The following is a 26,579-nucleotide window of genomic DNA, read 5'->3' on the forward strand; positions in this document are numbered from 1 at the left end:
TTTAGCAACCTTGTGTAATTACTCTGAAGTCACTGGGGTTAATGCATGTGTACAGTGTAGCTCCAATCAGAATCTGGCCTTACGTTGCCTTAATATTTTGGGGGTGTTTTTTGTTTTTCCCACCAGTAAATTCAATCTCTGTGGCCTTAACAGCAACACTACTGTAAGAATAATATTCAGACAATATTTTAAAATAGACTTAGGGAGTCAGAGCTACCAGCATGACAACATGGGAGCAATTCCCTGGGCTTTCTGGCAGTGATGCTGAACTGCAGTTTTATGGTCCCCAGCTTGTTTTGTGCTCTCTGGACGAGTGCTGGGTTAATATATTTATACCTACAAGTTAAGAATACTGTTTTACCAGTGTTTATTTCTAGAAGTGTTTGGGTTTCCAGGCAGGTTTTTCCTCTGAGTGCCTAATCAAGAATAGTTCCTTTTAGCTGCATCTTGTATAAGAGTTAAAGGTCATATCAATTGCCTGCTAGTAGTCATTAGTCTAAAACATCAGCTGTAAAACTGGACTTATCAGGACTCCCTCTTACATGCACCCTGTGTGACAAAATAGACAGAAAGGGGCTTAATCTTATTTGTCACTAGCATTTTTTAGTTGTTCTGTCTCCATTTTTCTTACAGACTAAAATTATATATTTCTGAAACTGTTGAAAGAAATGTTAAGGAACAGTGTGATTTACCTGTGTTGGCTCTAATATTCTGATAGACCTGTGAAGATACAGTGCCATATATGCCCGAAAGTTTCACATGGTGTGATTTTCTGTTGCAAAGCTTGTCACTTCTGTTGAATAAAACCCACCAAATTTATCACGGCACCTCTTCCCAATGTCTTAAATGGTTTTGAGACACCAATTGCCCGGCCCATGCAAGATGACAGCAGTTTGGTGGCATTCGCTATCCTTTGAGTCACACGGGAGAAGTGTGTGTGCAGAAGTGACTGAGATATTTTATGGGGTAGAGGTTGCATCAGACTTCACGTAGTTCCTAAGGGCGAGGAGGAACGGTCAGATGTAGCAGACAAATAATTGGCTTGTTTAATCGCTTCCCACTGCTAGGGAATCCATACATAAGAAAACATTCACCAGGGAAAAAGTTAGCACGTGAATGCTGCGCTGAGTTGAAACTCCACGCATTGTGTTTGGCTCAGTAATTTAGGCAAAAACAAACCAGATTCAGCCTAAAGCAACATAGCTCTTGTTAAATTTCACAACTCGTGAAACGTTTGAAATGCTGTAGTGTTACAAATTAAAAGCACATTTATCTGCATGATTGGATGCATATCAGGGGATAGTTTTTAGTAAAGTCGTCTTTTTTTCTCTACTCTTAATCTTTTGCAGCTACACTGAAACATGATCTTTTATTAAACTTCATCTTGTGTTGTGTCACCCTGCCTCTAGGTTTGCATATCTTGCATTGCATCCTTATTTGGATCTGCTGCATGGAGTGTTATTTTCTTTCTGGTTACTTCAAGGGCTGTTCTTAGCATTCAGATTTTTTCGCCTCTCAATTCTCCTCCAGCTGCAGGGATTTATTTCTATGTGCAGTAGAGAAAAGCAGTCAAAGTAGTGAAAGCAAATGTTGCTTTTCTTTCCATCGCAAGACATTTTTCTTCTTGATCTGAGCATGTGCTCCTCATCAGAAACAAATGAGTTTAGTATGGGCTGCAATCCAAAGCATCAGATTCTGGACCTCTGCAACTATTTAGTTGATAGCCAGGAATTAAGGTAACTACAGGGCCCTCCAAAATTGCTTGAGGAGCAGAACCAAAAGCTACAATACAGGAGAATGAACTTTTGAAATACTTTTGGTCTCAAATTTCCCTCATTTGACAAGAAAATATGTGATAAACTAAGTGAAACTGCAGTTGCTTATAAAACCTTCAAAACCTCTTTTAGTCACTGTGGTATCTTAGCTCATTTAGGCCCCCTTCGTGCTTGTCCATCAGCAATGAGACAAGTGGATGCTGTGGGATTTTGGAATCCTTAATGTTTATTTAAATCGCATTTTAAACACGTAACCACATTGAAGCCTGGATTCAGCAATGCAACAAAATCTGAAATTAAGCATGGCTTTGATAACCTGCTGGTGTTAAGGAATACTTCCTAGAGTAGTTTGACTAAGTTTTGTAAAATTATCCAAGGCTTATTTTTGTTAATTGCCTTGTAATGGGATATATAGAGGAGTAGAGACACTTAATAGAAAGGTGAGGAGAAATTAGTTCCCCCTGAAAACTCCTCACCTTTGACTGAATCCACTGGCAGGAAGCGTCTGAAGTGTCTTGAGGTATCTCCAAGTCCTTGTATGTTCTTAACTCCACCACCACTTGCCCTTAATCACACAAGAAGTTGGTAGTGGAAAGAAGAGAAGATGCATCTTTAGCTGGTACAATGTTTTTGCATTTAGTAATACAGTGTTTAAAACAAAACCTGAGGAAACCCCTTTGCATCTTTTTAAACAAAACAAACAAAAAAAAAACCCCACAACACAAACTTTTCCTGGTGCATCTGTTCTTCAGTGACACTCACGGGGGTTTCCCTTTTACTGAAAACCTAAGATTAGGAACCTCACAGAACAGGTTTGTGAATGCTGAACAACTGTGGAAGAGAATAGGGAAGGAATTAACTTAAAGCCAAATGGTGTGTCTGAGTTGTCAGAGACTTTCAATGCATAGTTTCCTAAAAGAAAAACTACATAGTCAGGAAAAGTAAACAAAGGAACTTGAGGACACTGATAGCAGCTATTTTACAGTTTTGCCTCTGAGCTGCTGAGATTGTGGATTGGAATTTTTGACTAAGGGATGTGTTACGGAAAGTGGGGTAGAAGACCACAAGACAAGAAATATAATGCACTTTGATCACACAGTGGAAACTGCTGCAGGGACTTGGTATACCTGACTCACTGCCTGTGTCTTCATGGCAGCTTGCCTATGTCGTCTTTGGGTGTCAGTTTGGTTTTATTTTGTCTATTAATAAATCTTAAAAAAGAAATCAAGAGGAGAAAAAAAGCCTCCTTCCATGATCATGCAGTGACGTTAAGGACACATACCACACCTCACCACAGAAAAAGTGGTCGGCAACCTTAAAGTAAATGGTGAAACAAAAGGTTTTCCATTTGTTAAACCAGAGTGCGCACTGTAGCTGTGCAATAAAATTTATTCCTCATGAAACCTGTTTGAAATCTCCACTCTAGAATGTGTGTGCAAGTTTTTCACAGTTGTTTTTGAGCTTAATAGTTTCCCAGAGCAGCTGAACTAAGCGCCCAGTAGGCTTTCTTTTGCCCATGTATATCTTGAATATTAAAACAGCTGAGAGATGAGGTTTATGTATCTTTCTGTCTGTAAGCAATGAGATGAACTGAAGGGGAGTCTGCCCCTGCTCCACCCTGTTTTGTACATGCCAAGCTTGTCCATAGTGGAAGTCAGTCTCTGTGTATCTTTGAGCAACTGTTGTAACCAGATGAGCTGTGTTCAAAATAACTCTAAAGTCATAATAATTTTTCTATCAAGATTGTGTGCAATTGAATGTAACATAAATTATTTTTTTTTAAAATATTCATTTGAATTTCTAAAGCTTGTTATTAAACGAGTGGTTTATTATCCTACAGATACCTGATGGAAATAATTAGCTTCTCTCACCACTGAGAGTCAATGCAATAAGCTATCCTTGAGACCTATCCTCCCAAAGATATGTGTTTAAAAGTGTTCCCTCTGTAAGTAATTGTTTTCTGTGTTATCTAGAGAGAGAAATAGGTTTACATCCCAGAAACAATTGCAGTCTGCTAAAATTGGCCACTTTCACAAAAGCCAATTAATTTTTTCCCCTGTGTTCTACCTAGGAGTTCAGTTTTGATACAGAAACTATCTTGAGTTACAACGATATGGGGTCAAACTTATCAGAATATATTTTCTGGTCATTCATCATTGTGCTGTGTGGGTCTTGACTCCAGTCTCCCTTGCTCCCCTCTCAGTCAAAACATATCCTGCCTACTTATTTTCTTAGGCTTTGTTTTGTTTTGTTTTGTTTTATTTTTATTCTTTTTGGCTCTGTTGGGTTTTTTTGATTGTTCTCACACCAAATTTGGATGAAAGGTCTTTAATCTTCCCTACTTTTCATCTCTGAGTAGGTTTCTCCTATATCTGGAACTTCCCCTTGGGGTTGGTGGTTCTGCTCGAGGGTGTGGGGGTTTGGATGGTAATCTGAGCACTATGGTTTACATTTGAATAGAAGGCCAGCCTGTTGGAGAATGGTGACTGATCCTCTGGATAATAATGACTGCTCCTGGTTTATAAAATGGGCCAGGTCTTGTGCTTTATGACCAGTAGTGTTGGGACTGCTCCCCGTGGGCTCCTCGACTCCTTCGCTATTTTTAAGTATGGGAGAACGAACGTTGATCTGGGCTGCTGAATGAGCATCAAAAATATTTTCTCCAGAGGGAGATCACACTAACATTGAGCTAAATGCGAAGTTTCTTTTGTGTCACTAAACCCCTAAGATGTATATGGCCTTTGTTTTGACCTGCACATATGCTAGCTTTGAATAGAATGGTTAACGCCTTATTACTGCTTGGAATTACAAAACCAAGTGCAACAGAAATTCAAACGACTGCTTCATCTATTATGTACCAGTACAACTAGGAACACAAACAGGTTTCCTGGCTTTATTCACAAGAGACCAAGAAGTGGTTAAAAACAGTAGAGAAGAACACAATTAATTTAGATTTTTAAACTCTAGACAAACCCATCTTGACAACCCCAGCAGAGGAAAAATGAAGCATTAACTTCAAGGATGGGGGAATGTGGGTGAAGCTACAGATAAAGTAGTTGAAATAGATTTAATAAGGATGAGGTACTCTGTTAACAAAGCCTCCTGCTCCTGCACTTGTAACGATGTGCTGTTGGCAGATGCAACCCTTTAAAAAGAAATAAAATGAAGACACGAATGCCCATAAATGTAAGTGCCAGATAATGATTTACACTTGGGGTTTTTGTCACCTTTTCTGTTCTCAGTAAATATTTTTCTCCTGAAATGTTTGTCATGGCAGTTAATAATTTAAAGTTGTTATATAGCTAAGGACTTCACTCAAGGCTGACATTACATTAGGCAATGCAGAGATATAGAATAGACAATGATCTCTATTGAGTTTATTCTCTGAAAAGCCAAGGAAGACTAATAAAACCAGGTAACAAATAGAAAAATGGTACAAATGAATTTCAATTTGAAGCACAGCCTATGCCAGGAAAAGAATCAAGTGTTCTTCTAAATTATTTATTTTCTTCTTCAGTAGCTGCTAAAGGAATAGCCTTCGTATGTGCAACAGCCAGGGATTTTCTTCTAGATATAACCCCAGTGAAAATTACAGGAGTCTTCTCCATGCCTAAACCACATTGTTTAAGTGTATGTTAAATGTAGTCAAATCTTGTCTTGCATTCCCATTTAGAAATATTAAGGAGAGGTTGTTTGGACTTTTTTAAAAAAATAATATCCTAGAATATCTGTGCTCAAGAAGTGTTGTTCAGAGAACCTGACCTTCAGTGAATTTGCTCTGCTCTTTGAAGAGGGATATAGCCCTGACTTCAGTAGAAAGGGGAAAGGCTCAAATGGACTAATAAATTGGGACAAGTGGATTACAAAACCAATTCTTGATTTAATTTACCACCGTATGCCTGCAGCATATGTGGACATTAGTGGAATTAATCTGGCAAGGCAGAATCCAGTTGCTCTATTAATTTTTCTCTATTTTAATATAGAAGCTGCATCTGCAAAAAAAAAAAAAAAAAAAAGTGGTGAGTCTGACTGAATTTCATTGGCTGAAGAGATTTGCATGTTTACAAACTCCGTGCAAAGATTAAGTCTATAGGCTTAAAAAAGAACCTGCTGAAAGACCAACTAGTAGGACAGGTATGTATTAACACTGGAGTGGCTTGTTATGAATATAGCTGGGGAAGGCTTCCAGTTTCAGCTGTACAAAATAGGGAGATTACAATCCAGTAATACGTTGTACAGGGTGGAAGTTGAGCTCACGATTAAGTAAGTGCAAATACAGTCAGCGTTGAAGAGAGTTTGATGGATCTGTTCCAAAGGGATGTGTGTCTATAACTGAGCTATGCTGGTAAGCTGTATGTTTCTTGTTCAGTTGTGGGCAGAATCCTTCTGGTGCCCATTAGACACTGTTGAGTTGACTTGTGAGGCGAAGTCCAGTGAACTATGTGGTATTTAAAGTCTAGGAAATGCTGGGAAAATTTAATCTAAGACAAGATTTTTCTATTGTAGAATGGAATTATTAAACGATATTCTGGCCAGGCTCTGAAGTATGGTGGAATACACTTGCACACAAAAAAAAAAAAAAAAAAAAAAAAAAAAGGGCTTATGTGTCCACAGAATCTCCCACTGCCAAAATCCTTGAATCCTATGCTTGCGCTTCCCTGACTGCAATATGCTTTATCCAATCAATCATATGTTCTTGTAGAAACTCTTTAGTAAAACCAAACAGCCATTATCTAGCTGAATTAACTTGCCTAGACAAGTAAGAAGGGTCAGAAGCTGCCAAATACTAGCTGGGAAACTTTCACCTGCGAAGTGGAAACATGGATCTGTAAATATGGGCTTGAAAACATTTTTATCTTCTCCCTGTTCTTACTGAACTACTAAGTTCTAAGGTATGTGTTGGCCCTGTTCTTCCTGAGATGTTATCTCCGGTAGTAAGTACTATCTACCTCTTCTTTTTGAAAATATAGCAGGTAAGCAGGTAGACAAATCCATGGCAAATTATTTTATTTTTACTTAGAAATAAATTAGTGACCTAACTGTGAATTTCAGAGATCACTTTTGATTATAACTTGTTTCTGTCAGAATAACAGAGGGCCATATTCACTGGTTCATGATATATCAGTGGCTGTAGATTGCCTAGGAAGCTCGACCCACACAGTATATATACTTACCAGCTTCTTCGCTATTGCATAAACTATCCATATCTATGGTGAAAAATCAAGGTGCTGACTACTACTAAAATCCTCATTGATTTGTTTTATGTTATGATAGTTACATGGGCGATATTCAGTGCAATGAACTTGGTCTGTGATCCCAGTATCTTATTTTTGACAAGGTGACTCTTTATCCTTCTGCTAGCTTTGGCGTAACAGTCCTCTCATGTCCAGCAGATCTCTGCTTCTAACTTTTGTCTTTATATCCCTCTGAGATTTGCTGAGCAATCAAGTCTCATCTTCTCCAGATCTTTTCACAATTCTTATTTGTTGATGCTCTCAGAGGGCCTTTGTAGAGGAAACGTGACAGTGCTCTGTATCAACTATATTTGTTTTCTACTGCCTCAAACTCTGCTTTTATATAAAGGTCTATTGTTACACAGAGGTCTAATGTTAGTACACATGCTGGTTTAGCTACTCTTATACTACTGAATTTCTCATGAAGTGCAGAGTTAACATTCAAAGCCTTATTGTAAGGCATGAAGTGACCCAGTGAGTCAAATTAAGTCACCTGTTGAATCCACCCACCTCTTGAGACGACTATTTTGCTGGTGCTGGACTCGTCGTAGTACAAATATAAGTGGGTGAATTGATATGGTGTGTCTGACATTGCTTTTCTTCTAAAGAATATTGCTCTGGGGCTTTTATGCATGTCTGATCTCATCGAGTCCAGGGGATATGTAAGTATCTGAGCTATTATGTCACTTACAACACTTATTTGTTGATTTCTGGTAGAAGTAAGCGGAGTAACAAGTTTGGATATATCTACTGTGGGGGAGGGTTCTAACTTGAAACTTGTATTTCGGTGCCATTACAACAAAACTGTTAGGTAAAAAATAAATACTATAACCTTTCACGAATGCAGAAATGTCATAGACTAATAGTTTGTTTTAAAGTATCTTAATAAATAACAATGCATGAATCATAAAGAGTTTAGGGATCAGATGGTTATTCTTATTTAGTCCTATTGTATAATGTATATGAGTTAAAAACCGTAGACATACAATCAAGTGATTTAGGTAAAAATGGAAATAATAGTACAGACCAGTCCAAGGTTCTAAAATCCTTTCTTGAAAATTTTCATGCTATCCCTGTCCAGGAAGGAACTTTTTTATTACTATTTCATTTTATAGATTGTGAAAGGAAGGCACAGAGATTGTAAATCTTGCTCAGGGTTATAGATGGAGCAAACATTATGACTTGGAAGTTCCTATTTCTCATTTATGTGTTTATAGGATTGTGGTTTAAAGCTGGCCAGCCGCCAGACACCATGCAGCCGCTCCCTCACCCTCCCCTATCCCAGGGAATAGGGGAAGGAATTAGAGGGGTTAGGGTAAGGAGCCTCGTAGGTTAAGATAAAACCAATTTAATAATTGAAATAGAATAAAACTAAAATAATAATGATAGTAATAATAGTATGATAATAAAATAATGATAGTAATAATAGAAAATACAATGTGGTAATGCACAATGTGATTGCTCACCACCTGCTGACTGATGCCCAGCCTGTTCCTGGTTAGTGGTCCCAGAGAAGATCCCGAAACCACCATCCTGGAAGTGAGAGGGTTTACCAGTCAATCCTCATCTATATTCTGAGCACGACAATATATGACATGGAATATTTCACTGGCCAGTTTGGGTCCATTGCTCTGACTGTGTTCCTTCCCAGCTTCCTGTGTACGTCTGCAATAGCAGGACATGGGAAGTTGAAAAGTCCTTGATTACTTAGCAACGACTAAAAGCATCAGTACACTATCAGCATTCTTCTCATATCAAATCCCATATTGAATCCAAAATACAGCACTATTCTAGCTACTAAGAAGGGAAAAAATATTAGTTGTGTTCCAGCCAAAATCAGGACAAGTATGAAGGTATCAACATCAAATAAGCTTTGCATTTGTTTTCTTTTTCTTTCAGAACCTTATCCAGTCCCCTCTTTCTTATCTGCTGTTAATTTGTTTTCTTTTGTAGATAAGGGCATCTGTTCTCAGTGTATCTTTCTTTCCTGCTAATTGGATATTGATAAGATACTGTCTCTGTTATTGCCCTGCTTTCATGCTTGACACGTTCTTTCACACTGGCAACCCAGAACATGTGCCAGTTAAATAAGACTTCCAGCTCTTTCCTGGTTATCGCTCTGATCAGATTTTGATGGAGAGGCCATCAGCAATTGGGGTCACAGACTCCAGATACATCTGTTCTCTTCTTGACCTATGAATCTTGAACATCTCTGAAATATTTATCTGGCTTCAGTAAGAAATCTTACATAGTTATTGTTCTTTTAATATATCCTTATTGCAAGCCCTAAAAAAATCTTGAAAATGCGTGTCATTTGACCGATCGTGTGATAAAGTCTGTGAAATGCTCCTGGAGGAGCTTATAGTTCAGAGTTTAGTTTGGGGGAAGCCTATGTGAATAGCCTCTAAACTGTTGAATGCATCCTGCCTCAAATTTCAGTCGTTAGTCAACCTCAAGCCTGGCCTTCTATAGGTACCTTCTATAGGAGGTAACCTTATGCTGAAGGATGAGGGGGGACGGGATTTACTCTAAGGCAAAAACTCACGTTCCCCATAGCCCTGCGGGTTGGAGGGAAGCTTGGAGTGGATGGTGGAGAGTAGTTATGCTTTGTGTAGCCCCTCCGTTGCACCACGGCCATCCGTCAGACCTGATAGCCAGTGTTCCCTGCCAGGCAGTACAATGATGCGTCTGTAAATCACCTGGCTGAAACCTGGTGATGGTCAGGCATGGAAGAGTGAATCATGGTGAAAGTCCGACATGTACGCAAAGGTGAAAATAAGGAATCGAAAAGTTGCTTAAGTTGTAAAGCTGCAAATGCTTTTGAAAAGAATTAAAGAAACTAGGAAGGGGAAAAATATCAAATTACCAGTATGAGGAATGATTATGTTAATGCCTTGCTGAGCTTCCAAGCATACCCTGTGGGAGCTAGATGTTTACAGAGCCCCAAGCAGGCTCTTTCTCAGCTAGGTGCTTAAAAAAAAAAAAAAAAAAAAAATCTAAACAACTATCCTCCCTGAGCCAAAGCTTCTCAGCGCTTGCTAAGCAGCACAGATGGAGAATTTAGGAGTTTCCATGGGGACTTGATTTGGGGAGGCTAAAGGGATGGAGGGCAGGAATGGGGAAAGTCTTGATTGCTTGAGAGATTTGCTGCACTGCTTGCTCTTTTGATTGAAGGTGAATGAATGTTCCTAGCTGTTATCTTAGAAATTTGTGCTAATTTTCCCCATTTCTTTGGGGTGCTTTGGTGAAATTCTTCTTCCTAACTTCAGATGTGTGTAAGCCCTATCTTAGCCGATAACCCAGAGCTTTCTGCAGAGTCCGTGGAAACAGGCACCCAGATGTCCATCCTCCATGTCCCACTCAGAAGACTTTCAGTCTTTATTTGGATAGCTTAGTTATTTGGCCCAGTTAAAGCAGTCCTTTTAAGTAGGTGTACATTTATGTTAAAACAATGACGTAGGCTAATGTTTTGCAACCTTTAACTTCTGTTCATTTCCATGTCTAATCTATGCTGTAGATTCCTATTTTTACTATCGGAGTATCATGAAGGCCTTGTGGTGTGTTAATAAATAGCTCTAATTCCTGCTAAGCAGGAAAAAACTTGCTTTTTTGACACAGCTTTAAAGTCACTGTTGGAGGCATGGCAATATGCAGTGGTGTGTCATATTGCCGCTTTTTTAGATCAAATACTTTCAATTTTTAGGCAAAAGGCTGCATATTGAATGCCCACAGGAACTCTGCCAGTGTTACAAGTGACCTGGAGCAGCTGGTGGGAGAGATTTCAGCAGAAGCTTTGCTCACCCTTTGTGGCTCTGTCCAGATGGAATCTGCAAGCCATTCAGCTGCCAGACTCAAATAATCCTTTAGTGGTCATGTGTAAAATGGGACTCTTCACAATTTCCAAACTGAGAAATCTTTGGTAATTTTTCCTGGAAATGGGAAAATTCAATACCTTTCCAAAACCAAGCTCTTTCTTAAAACGGAGTAGACTTTTTTTATTTATTTTGAGAAAGCAGAACTCCTGAGTATGTCACATTGAAGGAGTTTTTTCTAACATGGATAACAACAAAACAGTTATATGATTTTGCTGGGAATATTCCAAAAGTGAACCTGAGGCAGACACCCATCAGGAAATTTCCCTGGCCCAAATAGACTCACTAAGCAGGTTCTACTAAGGGATGCTGGAGATACAGGCAGCACAGCAAGCATTGTTTATGCTATGGTGATACTGCATCTGGAGATGCATGGATCATCTATTACAAAGTTTTTGTAGGTTAAATGAGTCACATGCTTGAATTTCATTCTGCAGGGTGCAGGTTCACACCCAGGAAATAGGGATTTTAGGACTTTTTCCTATACACACAGTCACAAGTGGGTACCTGTGTGCCCCGTGTAAATGCTAGTCTCTCCTACTGGTATCTTCCAAAGCAATCCCGACCTTTTAAAAATGTACAATCTGTAACTGCAGACACACAGGAACACCCCTAAAAGAATCATCTTTAGCAGATCTGGAGGCAGCTGGTGTTTAGAAATGTTTTAGGTATCTCAGTGCACTGACACTGACTTGGACCTTCATGGAGCTGGATGTGAAGGCCAGTTGTGAAATGCAGTTGCGTTGCCACCGTGGGCTGGGCATCCCTGGGTTGTGATGACAGTGTGGATTGCACCCACGAGCGTTCAAGGCCTGACACAGAGGAGCTGCCCTGGGCTTGCAATGGGATCTGGGCAGCCGAAGGAGAAGCTTGACCGTGTCTGCTGAGCTGCTTTCTCATTGCTGTGACAAGGTTTGGTGCGTGTCTGCGGTAACGTGGCTAGTGAATCCGCGATCACATAGACCCCGCAGGCAGCTGGCCCACTGTAAGAGGGTTTGTGACTGTCAGTGGTGCTAACAAAGTTTTGGAGACACGATGGAGCTCTTCTGTTAGGCTGGAGCGGGAGACTTCCCACTGCTCCGAGGACAAGATAAAACACTTGGTCTGAACAGGCAGCGCAGGATTCAACGCAGTCAAAACCGGAGATTTCTCAGTGTCTCTTCAAGGGAGTGTGCTTACAAATAAGGAAGAGGGAAATCTTGTCTCCAGGGCCTGTCTCTTACCCCTTCTCTACATTTCTTGAAGTTGAAGCAAAATATATGTATTATAAATGCCTTCTGGCTATATTGCTTAGCTTTTTTCCCCCCTTCTTTTTGTACAATTGTACCAATCTCCTCCACTCAAGGGACAATGATCTGCCTGAAAATTACTTGGCTCAGGGGAGTCAGTCAGATTTGTCCGATGGGGAAATGACAACGACGTCTTAAAAAAAAAAAAAAAAAAGGTATGCTTTTCTATCCATATAATTACCAAATCTAGCTTTTACCACAAATAGCAAGTAACATTTTAAGCCGAGATCTGCTTTCAGGAAGCGCAGGTCGAAGCTCTGTGCGCACTCTGGGGCACGGGCTGGCCCCGCTGGCAGCCCCTCTCTGTGTGCTGGCAGAGAAACTCCAGGCACCTCTGGTCATACTGCGTGATCGGAAGCCCTGCTCCAGTGGTACCCAAGGCCCTGCTCTCAGATCTGTGGCATCCAGTCTCAAAGGATGTCTCAAGGGCCTCCCTTGCATTCAGCACAGACAGAACATCAACGTGACCGGTGTCTGCTAACTTCGAGAAGTGCTCCAAAACCCATCAGTTCTTCACCCTCTCACTGATTCATTTTAAATTTTGCCAGAATTATTTTATTGGTTTTGGTTTGCTTTCTTGTGTTTTCTTTTCTTTTTTTTTTTTTTTTTTTCCCTTAACCCAAAACCCGGTCAGTCTTTATCTGCTGTTTGGTTGTTTGGTTGCTTTCAGGGTGGTGTTGGCACCTGAATGCAAACAATCTCACATGTCCTAAAGGCAGTTCTGTGGTATATGTCACCCCATTAAACAGTCTACAACAAGACTAGAAATTTTAAAAAGGCAGTTGTAACTCGAAGCAAATATCAGCCTAATTATTTGTGATAACTTCTGTCATGTATTTAAGGCAAGCCCCTGGAATAAAACAACTTTTTTTCTTCCCCCTCATACCATTCTTTTGATATTCTTGACCCCTATGGTCAGAATCAATGCACTGAAATCCCATGGAAAACATGGAAAGAAACACATACTTGATGTTTCATGCTATCACTGAGATTCTTCTGTAGATTGACTTTTCAGATGTTTTCCTTTAGGCTGATAACACCTATAAATAGCTCAGGTTTTATAGGGAATCTCACCTGTATGGGTTTATATCCATCCACACACAGAGGCTTCAGTCTGAAGTGGTAGGTTTTTGGAAGCTTTTCATAATGAAAAGGAAGCCGTGCAGCTTTATTGCCACTACCCAGTGAAGCGTGGTTCCATCAGAGTCTTTTATCGGGAGTTTACAAGTGCAGCGTTACAAATGAGTTTGCTGGCAGGGAGCTGACCCCTCACTGCGGAAAGCAGAAACTAGTTGTTTAATTCAAAGCACCAACGCTTGGTCTGCTGGGGTTCCTACCTGAAAAAAAGGCTCTGTCTGAAAAGGGCTCGAAGCAGATAACGGTGGGACATGCCCGATCAGCCTGGCTCCAGAGCAGGGCTGGGCACCTCGGCGAAGCACGGGGGGGGCTGGGGCTGTGGGGATCCAGGGGCACCTCGGCCACCGCTGCCCCAGCACCCCTGGCCCTGCCACCGCCCTGCCAGCTCTCTACCCAGCGCCCGGCCTCCCTTCTCGTGCCCGTGGGATGGTGCCCAGTCCTGCCCGGGGCGAGTGGTTAGTTTTTTCACTTCACTTGGAGTTGTGAAAAAAGTTGTGTGTGTGTGTGTGACGGCGGATGGAGCATCAGAACGGAAGGATGTCCAGAATGGAAGGATACGCTGAAACGAGCAGTAGCAGAGAAGCTTGGAAATTGTCAAAAGGAAATGTGTTGACTCTTAAAACGTATGTAATTTATTTTTAAGGAATTTAAGGAGACAAGCTGCACTTAAAGGTTCTGGGGGTGTTGCTAAACTTATGCTTATCGTGGGGAAAATATGGGGGAGAAAAATATCACCCAGCTCTGATGTGGAATTGTAAGAAGAAAGGAAAACAGGCATTAGAGGGGAAACTGGAGCACAACAGAGAGGTGTCTGGTACACAAAGGTATAGGAAGAGGAAAAATTAAGGGTAAGCTTAAGTAGAACTTAAGCTTGAGTAAAAATGATAGTGTCAGGTGCGGGCTAACTTAATAGTAATAAACGTAAACCAAGGGAAATGGTTATTCTGATTTTTCTTTTTACTCACTTTGTACTGATGTAAAGGACTACTATTAACAGCAAATTGAGAAACAGGTCCTTCGAGGGTGGTATAGCCAACATGCGACTGAATCTGTCTGTGGGACATGTATGAGGAAGGTACAAGGAATTTGGGGGTAAACCCTTTATCCTAGAAAAAGTCTTCTAATGCCCCCACAGAACAGGCAGGCTTCCGTGTTTCAAGGTTTCCTCAAAAATAATTACAGCTGAACGAAAACCTTGTGTGGGGATTAGCTAGTTGTTCCCAATGAACGCTGACAGGGTGGTCCAGTGCTCTGGAGCTATGTGCTGCTATACCCAGGCTCTGTTCAACGGTTGTCACTGGCAGGCGGCAGCCTCGACGCAGTGATTCCTGCCTGCTTGGAGCCGGCCCGTGGGGAAGGGTTTGCTGTGCCCCCACGTGTGGCTTTTGGGCTCCGGTGCAACATCAGACACTGCTGGCTGGCATCAGAACCCAGCCTCTGCCGTTGTTTTCGCACTGATAAAGAGCGTGAGGAGAATGATAGCATCAAGTGATAATAACTTCCTTCCAACAGGAAGTAGTTTCATTCTAACACTCAGTTTCTTTTTTAATTTACTGGTTTTCTTTTTACTTCCCCCCACCAAAGACTACCCTGAGCCATCATCTTTCTAGGGATTTTAAAGGCAGTATGGGTATCCTAAAGAAGCAGAAAGAAAATGGTTTGGGCAAGGTCACTTTGGATGGGAAGGAATATAAGATTTGCTTCAAAATTTGTATTTCTTTAGATCTTCCAAAGGTGCTTTTTTTTTTTTTTTTTTTTTTTTTTTTAAATGTTCAGAGACTTCTGGGCACAATGTATTTGTGCGTGTCTACATTTCTGAGCGGAACAGTACGTGTGAAGCAAGCCTGAGTGTGGCACACCGTTGAGTGAATAGCAATATCTGTATAATTCTCCTTGTGCATGAGGCGGGGATTTCTCATTTCATACATCGGTAGAAGCTTGCTGCTGCAAATCTGCAAATACAGATAACCATTTCCTGCCTTTAATGTTCATTAGCACAGAGAATTTAGAAAGTTCCTTCCCAGACAGGGCTGTGTTAGGTGTAAAGTGTTTCTAGCCTTTGCATTCATGATGGGAGCAGCTCTGGATACAACCAAAGTGCTTGCTTAAACCAGCTTTCACGTTGTTGGTAGACAGACAACAGTTCAAAAAGTCTCTGTGGCAGTTCTGCCTTCGGCAAGGATTCCAGGTTGGAATTTGAGCAAAGAATTTGTTTTTATTGATTGTATAAATTAGTTCCACATGAGAATCACTCTGAGACTTATAGAATCTAATTTTGCAGAAAGCAAGAGCAGCTTTTATTTTATTCACAGACCGTTTTAGACCACAGCACGTGCCGTAGGGGGTGGCCAACTTTGATCATTTGTTTCCTCCCCAATTCCTGGAGCCTTGTGTTGGTTTAAATCATTACAGTTGCATTGAGCTGTGTGCTTCTGCCCCAGTCCTGGCACTTCTCATGGGCAGGTAGTATATGGCGGATTATCTGTTTCTTGTAGCAACTATTTGTTGCATGCCTTTTGGTATTGCCAGCTGAACTGTTTCTGGACGAGGACTTCTGCTGCTTCTTGGAAAAGATCGCAAAGTTATTTGGCTGTGTGCTGGTTTGCAGGATGGATAGAGGTCAGAAGCGATCTGGTCTTCTAGATGATCTCCATTTAAGTGAAGTTTATGTTTTGCATAGTGAAAATGTTTGAATTTGGTTGAGTTTTTAAATTGAGCTAAATGATCGGTCCCAATGCTTCATAATTTAAACTGAGGGCTTCTCTGTCAGACTGTTCTCTGTGACTGCTTGAGACCAAGGCCTCCTTTAATTTCTTTCTACCTTTCTCTGACTTGAGCACCAACAGGTCCTGCCACAGTCCAGCTTCACAATAGCTCTCTTCTGAGGCAGTGATGGCTTCCAAAACATGGTATTATAGCCAGGCTTTTTTTTTGTAAGCATCCTTTAACTATTACTCCCTCCTCTGGCAATGGTTGCTACTGTGTGTTCTGGTTCTGAACGAATTTGCCATGCTGGTTTGACTTATTTGAGCTGCCTCTCCTCTGAAACACCAGTGTGTTCCTCTCCTAAGGCTGGTTCTGCGTTGCTCACTTCGTCTCACACCAACGAAGATTTCCATTCGGATACCTCTGGCTGACGACAGAGGAGTAAGAAGCGGTTGATTCATGCCGTGTGGTTGGCCCCTTCTGGGACTAGTTTAGCAGGACAGGCAGAAAGCAGTCACAGGGAAATCATTCACCTCGAAGTGTGGAGAGGCACGCTTTGCCTCCTTTTGCAAGGGTCAGCCTTAAAAACCCTGCAGAGAGGAGCCACGGAGGAGACGCAGTACCTTCCAGTGGGAACCAGCAAATACCATTACGCCCTAGTGAATAGCTGGGGCTGATAGGACTGTAATGCTCTGCTTTGGTGTTTGCTAGGATTTTTTGACTGCTTTTGAGACCTACTAACATCTATATTTACCCAGCTGTACAGAGTTATCTTCTGTGCTATGCCTCTTCCCTCTTATATCTTTATGTGGGAGAACACTGATATTTTTGTCCCATCTATATAATTACGAGATTAAATAACAGTTTGATCTTGGAGTTTACTGCATTTTTGAAGAATCCAGTAGTGGTGCTATATTTGATTACCAGTCAAAATGGATTTCAACTAATGAAAATTGATACTTTTAAATATTTATTTCTCTTTTTTTTTTTTTTTTTTTTTTTGCAAAACTATGAGAACACTTCAGCTATTTTTTTTTTTTTTTTTTAATTTGAAATTTAAAGTCCAAACATCTCTTATCTCATGAAAGTGTGCTGCTTGGAATACTTGATTTGACATTTTTAAAAGACCTACTTTCTTAATTTAAAGTGGGAGATGCCACACAGGGGGTGTGTGCAAACAGGAATCTGGAGAATTACACACATCTCTAGTGCTTGCATTGGTTATGTCATTTTGGACGAGGTATCTTGTGATTCAGTTTCCCCTGTCTATGATCAGAGTTAATATTTACCGTATTAAGAAACCTTAACTTCGGAATCTCAGATCCCTATTATGTTATTGCTTATTGTAAATCAAGTTAATGCACTTAAATGCATGCAAGAGATTACAAAAGGACAGCTCACATGGTCCAGAGGAAACACATTAACAATATATCTACTTTTCCCAGTAGTGTGGTAGAAGGCAGAGGCGTTTGCAGGTTCAGTACTTTATAATGGAAAAGTACACCGCTTTCTATTCTTATGGCAGGAAAGTTTTCACTCTGCTCTACATGATGTGGCTCAGAACACCAGACACTTTTAAAGTCTATTAAAAGTTCAACGGCTAAAGGGAATGGCAAGAGAATGCACTATTATTACTTGGAAAAGAGCCTTCAGCTCACATGATGCCTTACAATTAGCAAACAAAGCCAAGCTCTTGCCTTTGAGAGACTGCAAGGTGGGATAGCAGCTCATACCGAGGAGAGGAGAGATGACCTCTCTTAGGAAGGTGGGCGGAGGACTGCCTCACAACAGAAACAAGCTTTAAAGATTTCAGGAAAAGGGGTTATGTGTGATAGGTAAGAAAAGATGGAATGGGTTTTGATTGTACAAAGGAAGATTTAAGTTCCTTCTGAGTTTGACCTCCTTCTAATACAAAGGTAGTGAAGTGCGTGGCTGTGTACAGCAGAGTCTCCATCTCTGGAGAACTTTAGGTACAAGGTAGACAAACTTTTGTTTGTTTTAATATAATAGGTGGTTTATATCCTGTCTTTGTGTGTGCTTGGCAACCACTGGAGGTCTTTGCCTGCCAACGTTTTAAATGATCTTATGCAATGTGAGTGCTTGCTTCATGCATGATTCTTCTGGCTTTTAATTGTCTCTGATTCTATGAAGGTTTTGTGCTGTTTCCTCCCTGAGCTGATAGAGACAGCTTTGATTTGTGTACTTGTCAAAATTTCAGTTTGGTATTTTCATTGGGCAGTGGAGTGTTAAACATTGGCCACCAAAAAACTCCCTTCAGTAAAATGAAGGATATTTGGCTTTGAATGTAGAATGTGGGGCTGTTTTAGTGAAGCTTCACCTTTTTTTTTATAGCACACACACACAAAAAATCTTTGTGGGTGATGCTGAATGCCATATGAGTGGCAGATGCAAGGAGAACGCAAACTCTTCCCTGGCACAAGCCACTCTTTACTGTCAAATTTTATTGTATTACAAAGGAGGGTTTCCTGTGCAGCAACCGACGCATAAGAATTTCCTTTAAGCTGTTGGCAAGTAAAAACATTTTTTATACCAATGCACTCGTGCCTCCCCAGATTCAACTGTTCGCCCCGTCACTGCAGTTCCAATCCCCGCTGAACTTCATGATAGAGAAGTTGAAGTTCTGAAGTAAATAACGTGAACCTAGTATGCAAGGCAACAAGAAAATAAGTCCTTCTATTTGTCTCTGCCTCGGGTGCAAATCTCCATACCAAGACTGAATCTGTACATAGAGCACCACATTACAATCGTTACTCTGAATTATCCTGTCTCCCAATGCCAAATTTGGCAGTTTCTTGATAAAACACTTTTTTTGGTGGTGCTACTGTCTTTGGATACTGCACACTGCAGCAACCGATAAGACTGGCATATTTTAACTCTGCTTATTAAACACACGAATGTATGGGAAGGCTCAGTTGAGACTGATGTGCTGACTTGTGCTGCGTGGTATTAGCAGATGGTTTAATCTTTCATTCCTTTGCTTTAGTGCTTTTTTTTTTTCTTTTTTTTTGTCCCATTAGGATGTTGGAAAAATAACTTTTATTTCAAATGCACATTCCTAATAATAGTGGTATCGTGGGTCTCATTATGTATTTCAGGGTTGATTTGGTGTAATAGTTAAATAACAACTCCTGCAGAATAGCAAGAGGTCATTTTGGAAGAAGCTGCCATAAACAGTTGTGACGAAAAAAATTATATTAATGGGAATTAACTAAACAAAGTGATTGGAAAAGTAATCTAATAATTCCATGAAACTGTGATGAACTTTTTATGTCAGAGCTATGCTAAGTTTACTGTTTAAAAGTTTTACCCTGTATATCATAAACCAGTCACTTTTGTTTGGCTACAGATTATTCTTCTTCATATCCTGCTTTATGCTAGTGAAAGGCTAGTGTTTCTCTTCCTTACAGGATTGGGTAAAATGAGTTTTTATGGTTTTGACTAAATCTTGTCCATAGTCAGATTTTAATATTTTGAAATGCACCTCCTGTCATTTTTTTAGGGTGTTCTTTGCCTTCTAAAAAAAGTTGCCTATACCTACCAGAATACCAGTATTCTGAAACACTCCTGGGTATTCTGGAATGAGACTACTGTACAGAAAAGCAAATATTATTAGTTCACAGTTTTCAGTCCAGGACAGGAATAATATTCTGGTTCTGTCCAAAATGGCTACTAATTTCTTGTGTTAGGAACTTGTCTGCACCATGCAATTAACTGGAAAAGTAGTTATACTATAAATGTATTCAGGGACAGCCGTTCCAGAATAGCTCCTCCGTAAACGCCCTTACTGTATCCATGTGGGAAACATTCTTCAATAGCTACTGTGCTGTGTCCCCTTATTCTCCTTTAATCTGGATTAATTGTCTCATACATGAGGCAAAAGTGCATCTTGTGTATTCAAGCTGAATTGTCTTGGTTTCACTGACTTAGACACCAGTTTACGCCGTCTGAGAAACTGAGAAATATTTTTTTGTAGTGTTAAATGCCAAAGGCATAGAAAAAAGCCAAAATCCTCAGTTTGGATAGTTGAGGTCTTCAGTTGTCTGACTTCTGAGATGCAAATATAAATCAGCAACCACATTTCAAAAGTGCTCCTATATTGCTTATGGGTTGAAGCAGAGCCCTATGGTTGGGGCTTTGGCTTTTTGAAAGAACTATGGCCTAGAAAGCTAAATCTTGATGATGTGTGTTGGACTTCCTCCCAAAACTCCCGTGATGACAAAAACACTTTGGGGCTTCTGTAATACAATAGCCCTGAACTGACAAAAAGAAAATTTGGGCATAATCACGTTCCTTTGTCTTGTTTGGCTATCCAGCAGCTACCTGTTACAGAGTTCCCCGAAATTTTTTCATTTTGGCCTCTATGGTGTGCATTTCCAAGTTTTGCCTTTGTGTGTCATGAGAAACTCAGTCTCCAAGGGTGTTTGGTGACGAGAAACCATTTTGCATGCAACTCTTCTACAGAATACACACAAAGATACACAAGCACACGTATGCAAACTCTTCCATCTCTTCACTTCTTGTGTTATGCCCTTGCTCCACTGTAACACCTTCCCCTCTCCCCTCTCCAAACCTCAAGCTGAAAACACTTGTGCTTTCCCATTAAAGGAGGGAGGGAGACAAAAAAAAAATAATCACCCAATCAAACCTGTAAAGTTCTCAAATCCTGAGTAAGGGAGAAAGGATTGTGATATGTATTAGAGGAGCATAGCTTCCAGTACTGGCCAGTTGATGTATGAAGGTGTATAGGGCTTAAGCCAAATTCAACATTATTGATGAGAACACCAAAGACAGCCTGATTTCAAAGCTGACATCTTGATTTAAAGTCAACTTAAGCATGCCTAAAGCCCCTCTTGATAGTGCTGCCAGGAAGAAGGCAAATCCTGGAGCTATTTTAAATGTCAGCCTTGTGTACTTGGGTTGCTTCAGCTGACAAAAACTTGATGGCCACTTAGAAAATAGACATGATAGAAAACACGGGAAAGGATACAGCTGCAGCTCAATTAAACCCACCAAATCTTTCTTGACATGGTTGCTCTCTTCCTTTGTGCTAATAAAAAAAAAAAAAAAAAAAAAAAAAGGGGAGGGGTGGGGGAAAGGAAAAAAAAAAAAAGAAAAACAAAGAAACAAACAAACAAAAAAAAAAAAAAAAGAAAAAGAAAAAAACAACAAACCCTGGCTTTTGTATTCACAAAACTATGGGATCATCTGTAACACTGGAAATAATCCAAGAAGGCATGGCAGCAAGGCTTTTCTGTTCTCAGAAACAAATTATCCATGAAAAACTTCCAGACTACTTCTCTGTCTGTCCCTCTGCCTGCCTTGTTCTGTTCCCCCCTTCCAAATTGCTAAGTTTTTATCATCTCTCAACTGTCATTGTATAGAGGTCATTTTAGTGTTGTGGGTTGTTTTTTTTTTTTTTTTGCTCTCTTTCCTATTTTCCTTTTAATTTAGAAAGTTCCTCTGGTACAATTTGTACCTCTCGATTGCTTTCAGTCAGGATTAAACACACAGCTTTGTACCTCTAATTTGTCGAGTACAAACAGCTCACACACTTGTCAGAGGGGATTCACTCCTTTGTTAGCTGCATTTATAAAACCAGTCTTGATTCATGCTGGAAGGTTGTGCTGGTCCTTTACCCTTCAGCATGAAATGACACGAAGTCCCTTTTGAAGTATTTTATCTTGAACCACAGGGTTATGCTTATATGTGCACGCTGGAAAGCCAGAGTGGTTTCAAATCCTCACCCACAGAAAATTAAAAACGCATAGAAGTAAGGCAGAGTGTGTTTCTGTGGCTGCTTCTCCCAGTGCTCCCCCTGCCTTCTACACTGGCCCAGTCCTTGCAGAGTGCTTGGCTCTGTGCTTAGACCCCATTGCCCCCCAAAGCCTCTCTGAGGCATGAAGCAAAACCAATTCAGGGCAAATTAGCTGCAAATCAAAACTGTGTTTAATTTACAAATGTAATTTTCAAGGAAAAACTGAAATTTGCTATAGAAATGCTGGGGAAAAATGCCAGCCAACTAACAAAATATTAAGCCTCTTGTGGCTCAGTAATTTTTTTGGATGGAAATATTTTTTCTGTCTTGTTGTATACTCTATTGGTCAGAGTCTGATTCCCTCCCCCCCCCCCCCCCCCCCAATAGCTATGATGTATTAGTCTGTATTAGACATAATCAGTTAATATAGCTTTTATGCCTCTCTTTTTCTCTTACTCTGCAGGTAGTTATACAAGGAAACTTTAGAAACAATATTTTAAAGAATCATTTTTGGATGATTCATACAAATTGAGAGGCCTTTATTGGGAAGGCTACCTCCAGTCACATTCTTTTCATTGCAAGCAGGCAGGTCCCTAACCCCAACTTTAGGTAAATCTAGGGTTAATATTTTCCTGTGATGTAGATCCAGTGGTTCAGATCCTATAATGTGTGTATATAGTAAGTCACTCTTCCCGGAGAGTTGCGGGTTTTTTTTTTGCTTGCTGAATATTCCTGCAGCTATAAGCTGACCCGGAAAGTAGAGCAATGGGACTACAAAAAGCTGAAGTCAACCACCAGCTCTTATTGCTGTTGTGTTAGTTTTTGGGGTAGGATTCTTCTTGCCTAATTCTTAGCTATTCAAATCAGTGGTTTAGTCTAACTCGGTATCTAGGTTTTTTTCCACAGTCAATGTGGAGAGACCGGCACCTCCAGAGGGCTCTTAAGCCCATTCTTCAATACATCTTTTGGAGGATATGCATTGCTATCTACAGATCACCATCTGACCAGAGAGCATGGTTCAATGACCAGCTTTGAGTAGATACCTAGATCTTCTAAGGCCCAAGTTAGGTTACTTGAATCCCATTCCTAACATTTAAATATGAAGTTAGTTACATAGCTAAGCAGCATTACAGGACAATTTGGTCTATCGCTGCTCAGATTCTTTAACTCTTACCCTAAACATCTGCTATTACTCACTGTTAGAATGAAGAAGGGGAACCAGGCTAAATGGATCTGTTGTCTGGTTATTCATTTGAAAATCTCTCATGTAAATATCTGCAGTCCTTAGGGAAACAGGATGTATGCCTAGCCATGGAAAAGGGAAACTTGAAGTGACTTCATGTGCCCAGACCTAGCCACAGAAATCTACCACATGCGTAACAAACAACTGGAGAACCTGGATATGTGCTAAATGGTTTCACTGATTTTTTTTTTTTTCCTGTATCTGCTGTCTGCGTGCCTGTGTATGAAGGATGAGACAGAAATATATCCTCTTGTGACCAGTCACATTTGCCTTTTTAAGGTAGAGAAATTCTTAGTGGGAGATGTTAATTCTAGAATAAAATGAAATATTTACATAGCCACTTGGTGTCATTTGGCTTGGGACTCGCAATGTTAACATATTATTGTTTTCATGCAGTATGGTTATAACTTGTGATTGCTCAGTGCATTGCTGGAAGATGTAATGCATCTTGTATGAACTCCTTAGAAGACTGACTGGAAGTGTCCTACATTTACATTATACTTTTGCAGAAATTAAGCACTAACATTTTCAGAAAATCACAAATACTTTCAGGACTGTTTGATCATCTCAAGGTCATCTGAAGATAATAGTACAGATATCTCTGTTAAGCCAAGACACCACAGTTGGCCTGAACCATTTCAGTTTTATGCAGAGTAATCATTGGCAAACCCAGTCTGTCACCAATGTCCATTGCCCAGATAATGTCACAAAATGAGATGTGCTGAGATAATCTTGGCAAGAGAACCAGGGTTGAAAAGGGGTTCTGCTCACCTTGGCAAGAGGAATGTTCCTTTGTAGCCTCAAATACAATGACTGCAAAGACCCTGACCATGTGAGATGAATATTAAGCCAAGAAATTTGAAAATGCATCTTCTCTGTTGCAACAGGTTTCCAATTCAGACATGAATGATTGGGAAGTAATTGAAAGCTGTTGCAATCTGCTTGGCCATCTAACACAGATTGAGTTAGGCTGTTTCAGGCAGTTCAAATAAATTTGTCTATGCAGCTATGCCATTGCCACAGAGAACTAGCTGTCTCTGTGATTTATCTAAATGTTATCCTGTCAGGCTCAGAAACCTGTGGTACAAGGACACGGTTCAAGTTGCAACTGAAGGGGAGTGCACCTCAACCTCACCACTTGCACAAAGGGATATTTGGGAATTAGCTTCTGAGAAAGCTTTCCCTATCGCCACCCTCCCACTTACACAAGCTGTCAGGAAAATGGGTATGAGGGATGAAACCTCAAAAATGGCCAAAGGACTGGTGTTACTCAGTGCTAAAATATATTTGCTAATGCAAAGTCACAGTTGCAAAAGATGAAGTACGTGTTGATGAAAGATCTTTCAAAGAGTTTAACGAAGTAGGTTTGTTCCTTTAAACTATGCAGATGAAAGGTTACATTTGCAGTCTGAAAACGATTAACAATCTTCTATTTAAAACACATAAGAGAATAACGGAACCTTTTGTAGCAACGATGCACAAGCTACAAGGGAAAGACTTGGTTATACTAAATGTAGCCCATTAAGTATCTGTGTACTCGGTCTTTTGCACTTGTGTGGCATGTGGTCCCCACCATGTTGTACCTTCCTATGCCTTGCTGCTTCACCAGTAAACTGGTGGTCTTATTTTCCAGTGTACAGAAATACTGCACAATAGATAGTGTTATTTACTATATGGTGATTCTAAGACTGTTGGATGGCTTGGCTATTTGCAAGGGTGTGAGTCCAGTCTTTGAGTGCAAAAGCAACATTTCTGACAGTTTAGTTACCAAGATCCTCCTTTATGACTGTGAACGTTGTCTGAAATATTTTCTCTGCATATGTGATTGAAAATGCCAATTATTTTAGAATGAAGAACAAAAAATAATTTGGTCTGATTAACCCTCGACTCATCATGGACTTCAGTAGCATTATGATATGGACTAATTTATCTCATCCAGTCTCACTGCATCCTCAGATACTATGGTGGTGCCTCTTCCTCCTCCTGCCACAGAGCACCAGATGGAGATATATTGTTTTGTATTGACAAGTAACTTACATAAAGTCTTACTTGTACAATCAAAACCCATTATATATTTGTTACAAGCCATTTTGTGTGAAGGTGTGATCATTTTTCTTAAAACAACCTTCTCTCAGTATAATGACCAGTGCCCTTCAGCTGAATAAGCTGTCTTCTGTGCTCTTTCTTACAGTCTAGAAAGAATAGTGGAGTGTGGAAAAATCAGGGCGCAGTGAAAAGGCACCCTCTCCCTGCTTTTCTACCACACAGAAGCCAGGAAAGTCTGGCCACTTCAGTGCCAGCAACAGAAGATGATTAATTGGAAAGTCTTTCATCTCTCAATCTCAATGAGCTTCTCTCATTGTTTCCCATCTTCCGATTCTTCAGTGCTGCCTCTGAAATCCCCCATTTGAAGGTTGTTCCTTCAAATAAGAATAATCCTGTAAAGTCTCCTTTTCCAAATGAAATGGAATTAAAACCTAGACTTTTCAGTGAGGATGCCCTTACTGACACTCCCTCATACTACAGCTGATGATTCATTCTGGTTTGCCATAAAAGTTGTTACACTCGATCTTGGAAATTTGGTGGCTTCAGTACGCAGCTGGTGTCCTTATGGCTGGACTGATCTGTGGTGCTCAGATTTGTGCAGCACCCGCTTGGTCTGTTTCCAACTCAGCTCGCTGCCTTCGTGAGGATGCCAATTAAATGCATGGCTGATCTGGTCTCCCACATGTTGCAGAGGGAATTTCCATAGCTGATTAAGGTCTGATGGCTTCACTCTGTGGCACAGGATTGTAAATATTTGAGAGCACAGTGCAGCGTACATAGTTGTGAAGTTCAGTGTATGCAGCTTTGGCTGCATGTCGTGGTTTGAGCCTCGTTGGCAGCCAAACACCACGCAGCCACTCTCCCTCCCTTTTCTTCCAGCAATAAGAAGGGACAGAGAGCCAGGCTTGGGGTTCGAGATAGGACTGGGATGGGGAAAAAAATCCCCCTTTATGGGCACGAGCAAAAGGCAGACTCGTTAGGGGAAGAAAAAAAAGGACATACATTTATTACAGACACTAACAACACCTAACAAAGTAGGACAGTGAGAAGCATTGCCACATCTTGAGAACACCTTCCCCCCACCCCTCCCTTCTTCCCGGGCTCAGCTCTGCTCCCGATATCTCTACCTCCTCCCCCAGGGGCGCAGGGGCAGGGAATGGGGGGTGCAGGCAGTGCTGCCGCTTCTGCCATCTTCAGTGGGGGGAGCTGCTGGAACTTGTTCCCCCTGCTCCATCGTGGTCCCCCTCTCACAGCAGACAGTCCTCCACAAACTTTCTCTGACGTGAATTCCTCCCACGGGCCGCAGCGTTCCCCACACTGGCTCTGTCATGGGTCACTAACTTCCTCCGACTGGATTCCCTCCCACGGCTGCAGCCCTTCCCGAGCTGCTCCGGCGTGGGACTCCCCCGCATGCTGCAATCCTCCCAGCGCTGAATTACAGCAGTGGGGCTGCCTTTTCTCATGAGACCCCATCCTTCTTCGGGCGCAGCACCTTGATCAG

Source organism: Tyto alba, unplaced genomic scaffold, assembly GCF_018691265.1.
Source record: "Tyto alba isolate M040663 unplaced genomic scaffold, T.alba_DEE_v4.0 Super-Scaffold_18, whole genome shotgun sequence".
In the NCBI taxonomy this organism is placed as follows: domain Eukaryota; kingdom Metazoa; phylum Chordata; class Aves; order Strigiformes; family Tytonidae; genus Tyto; species Tyto alba.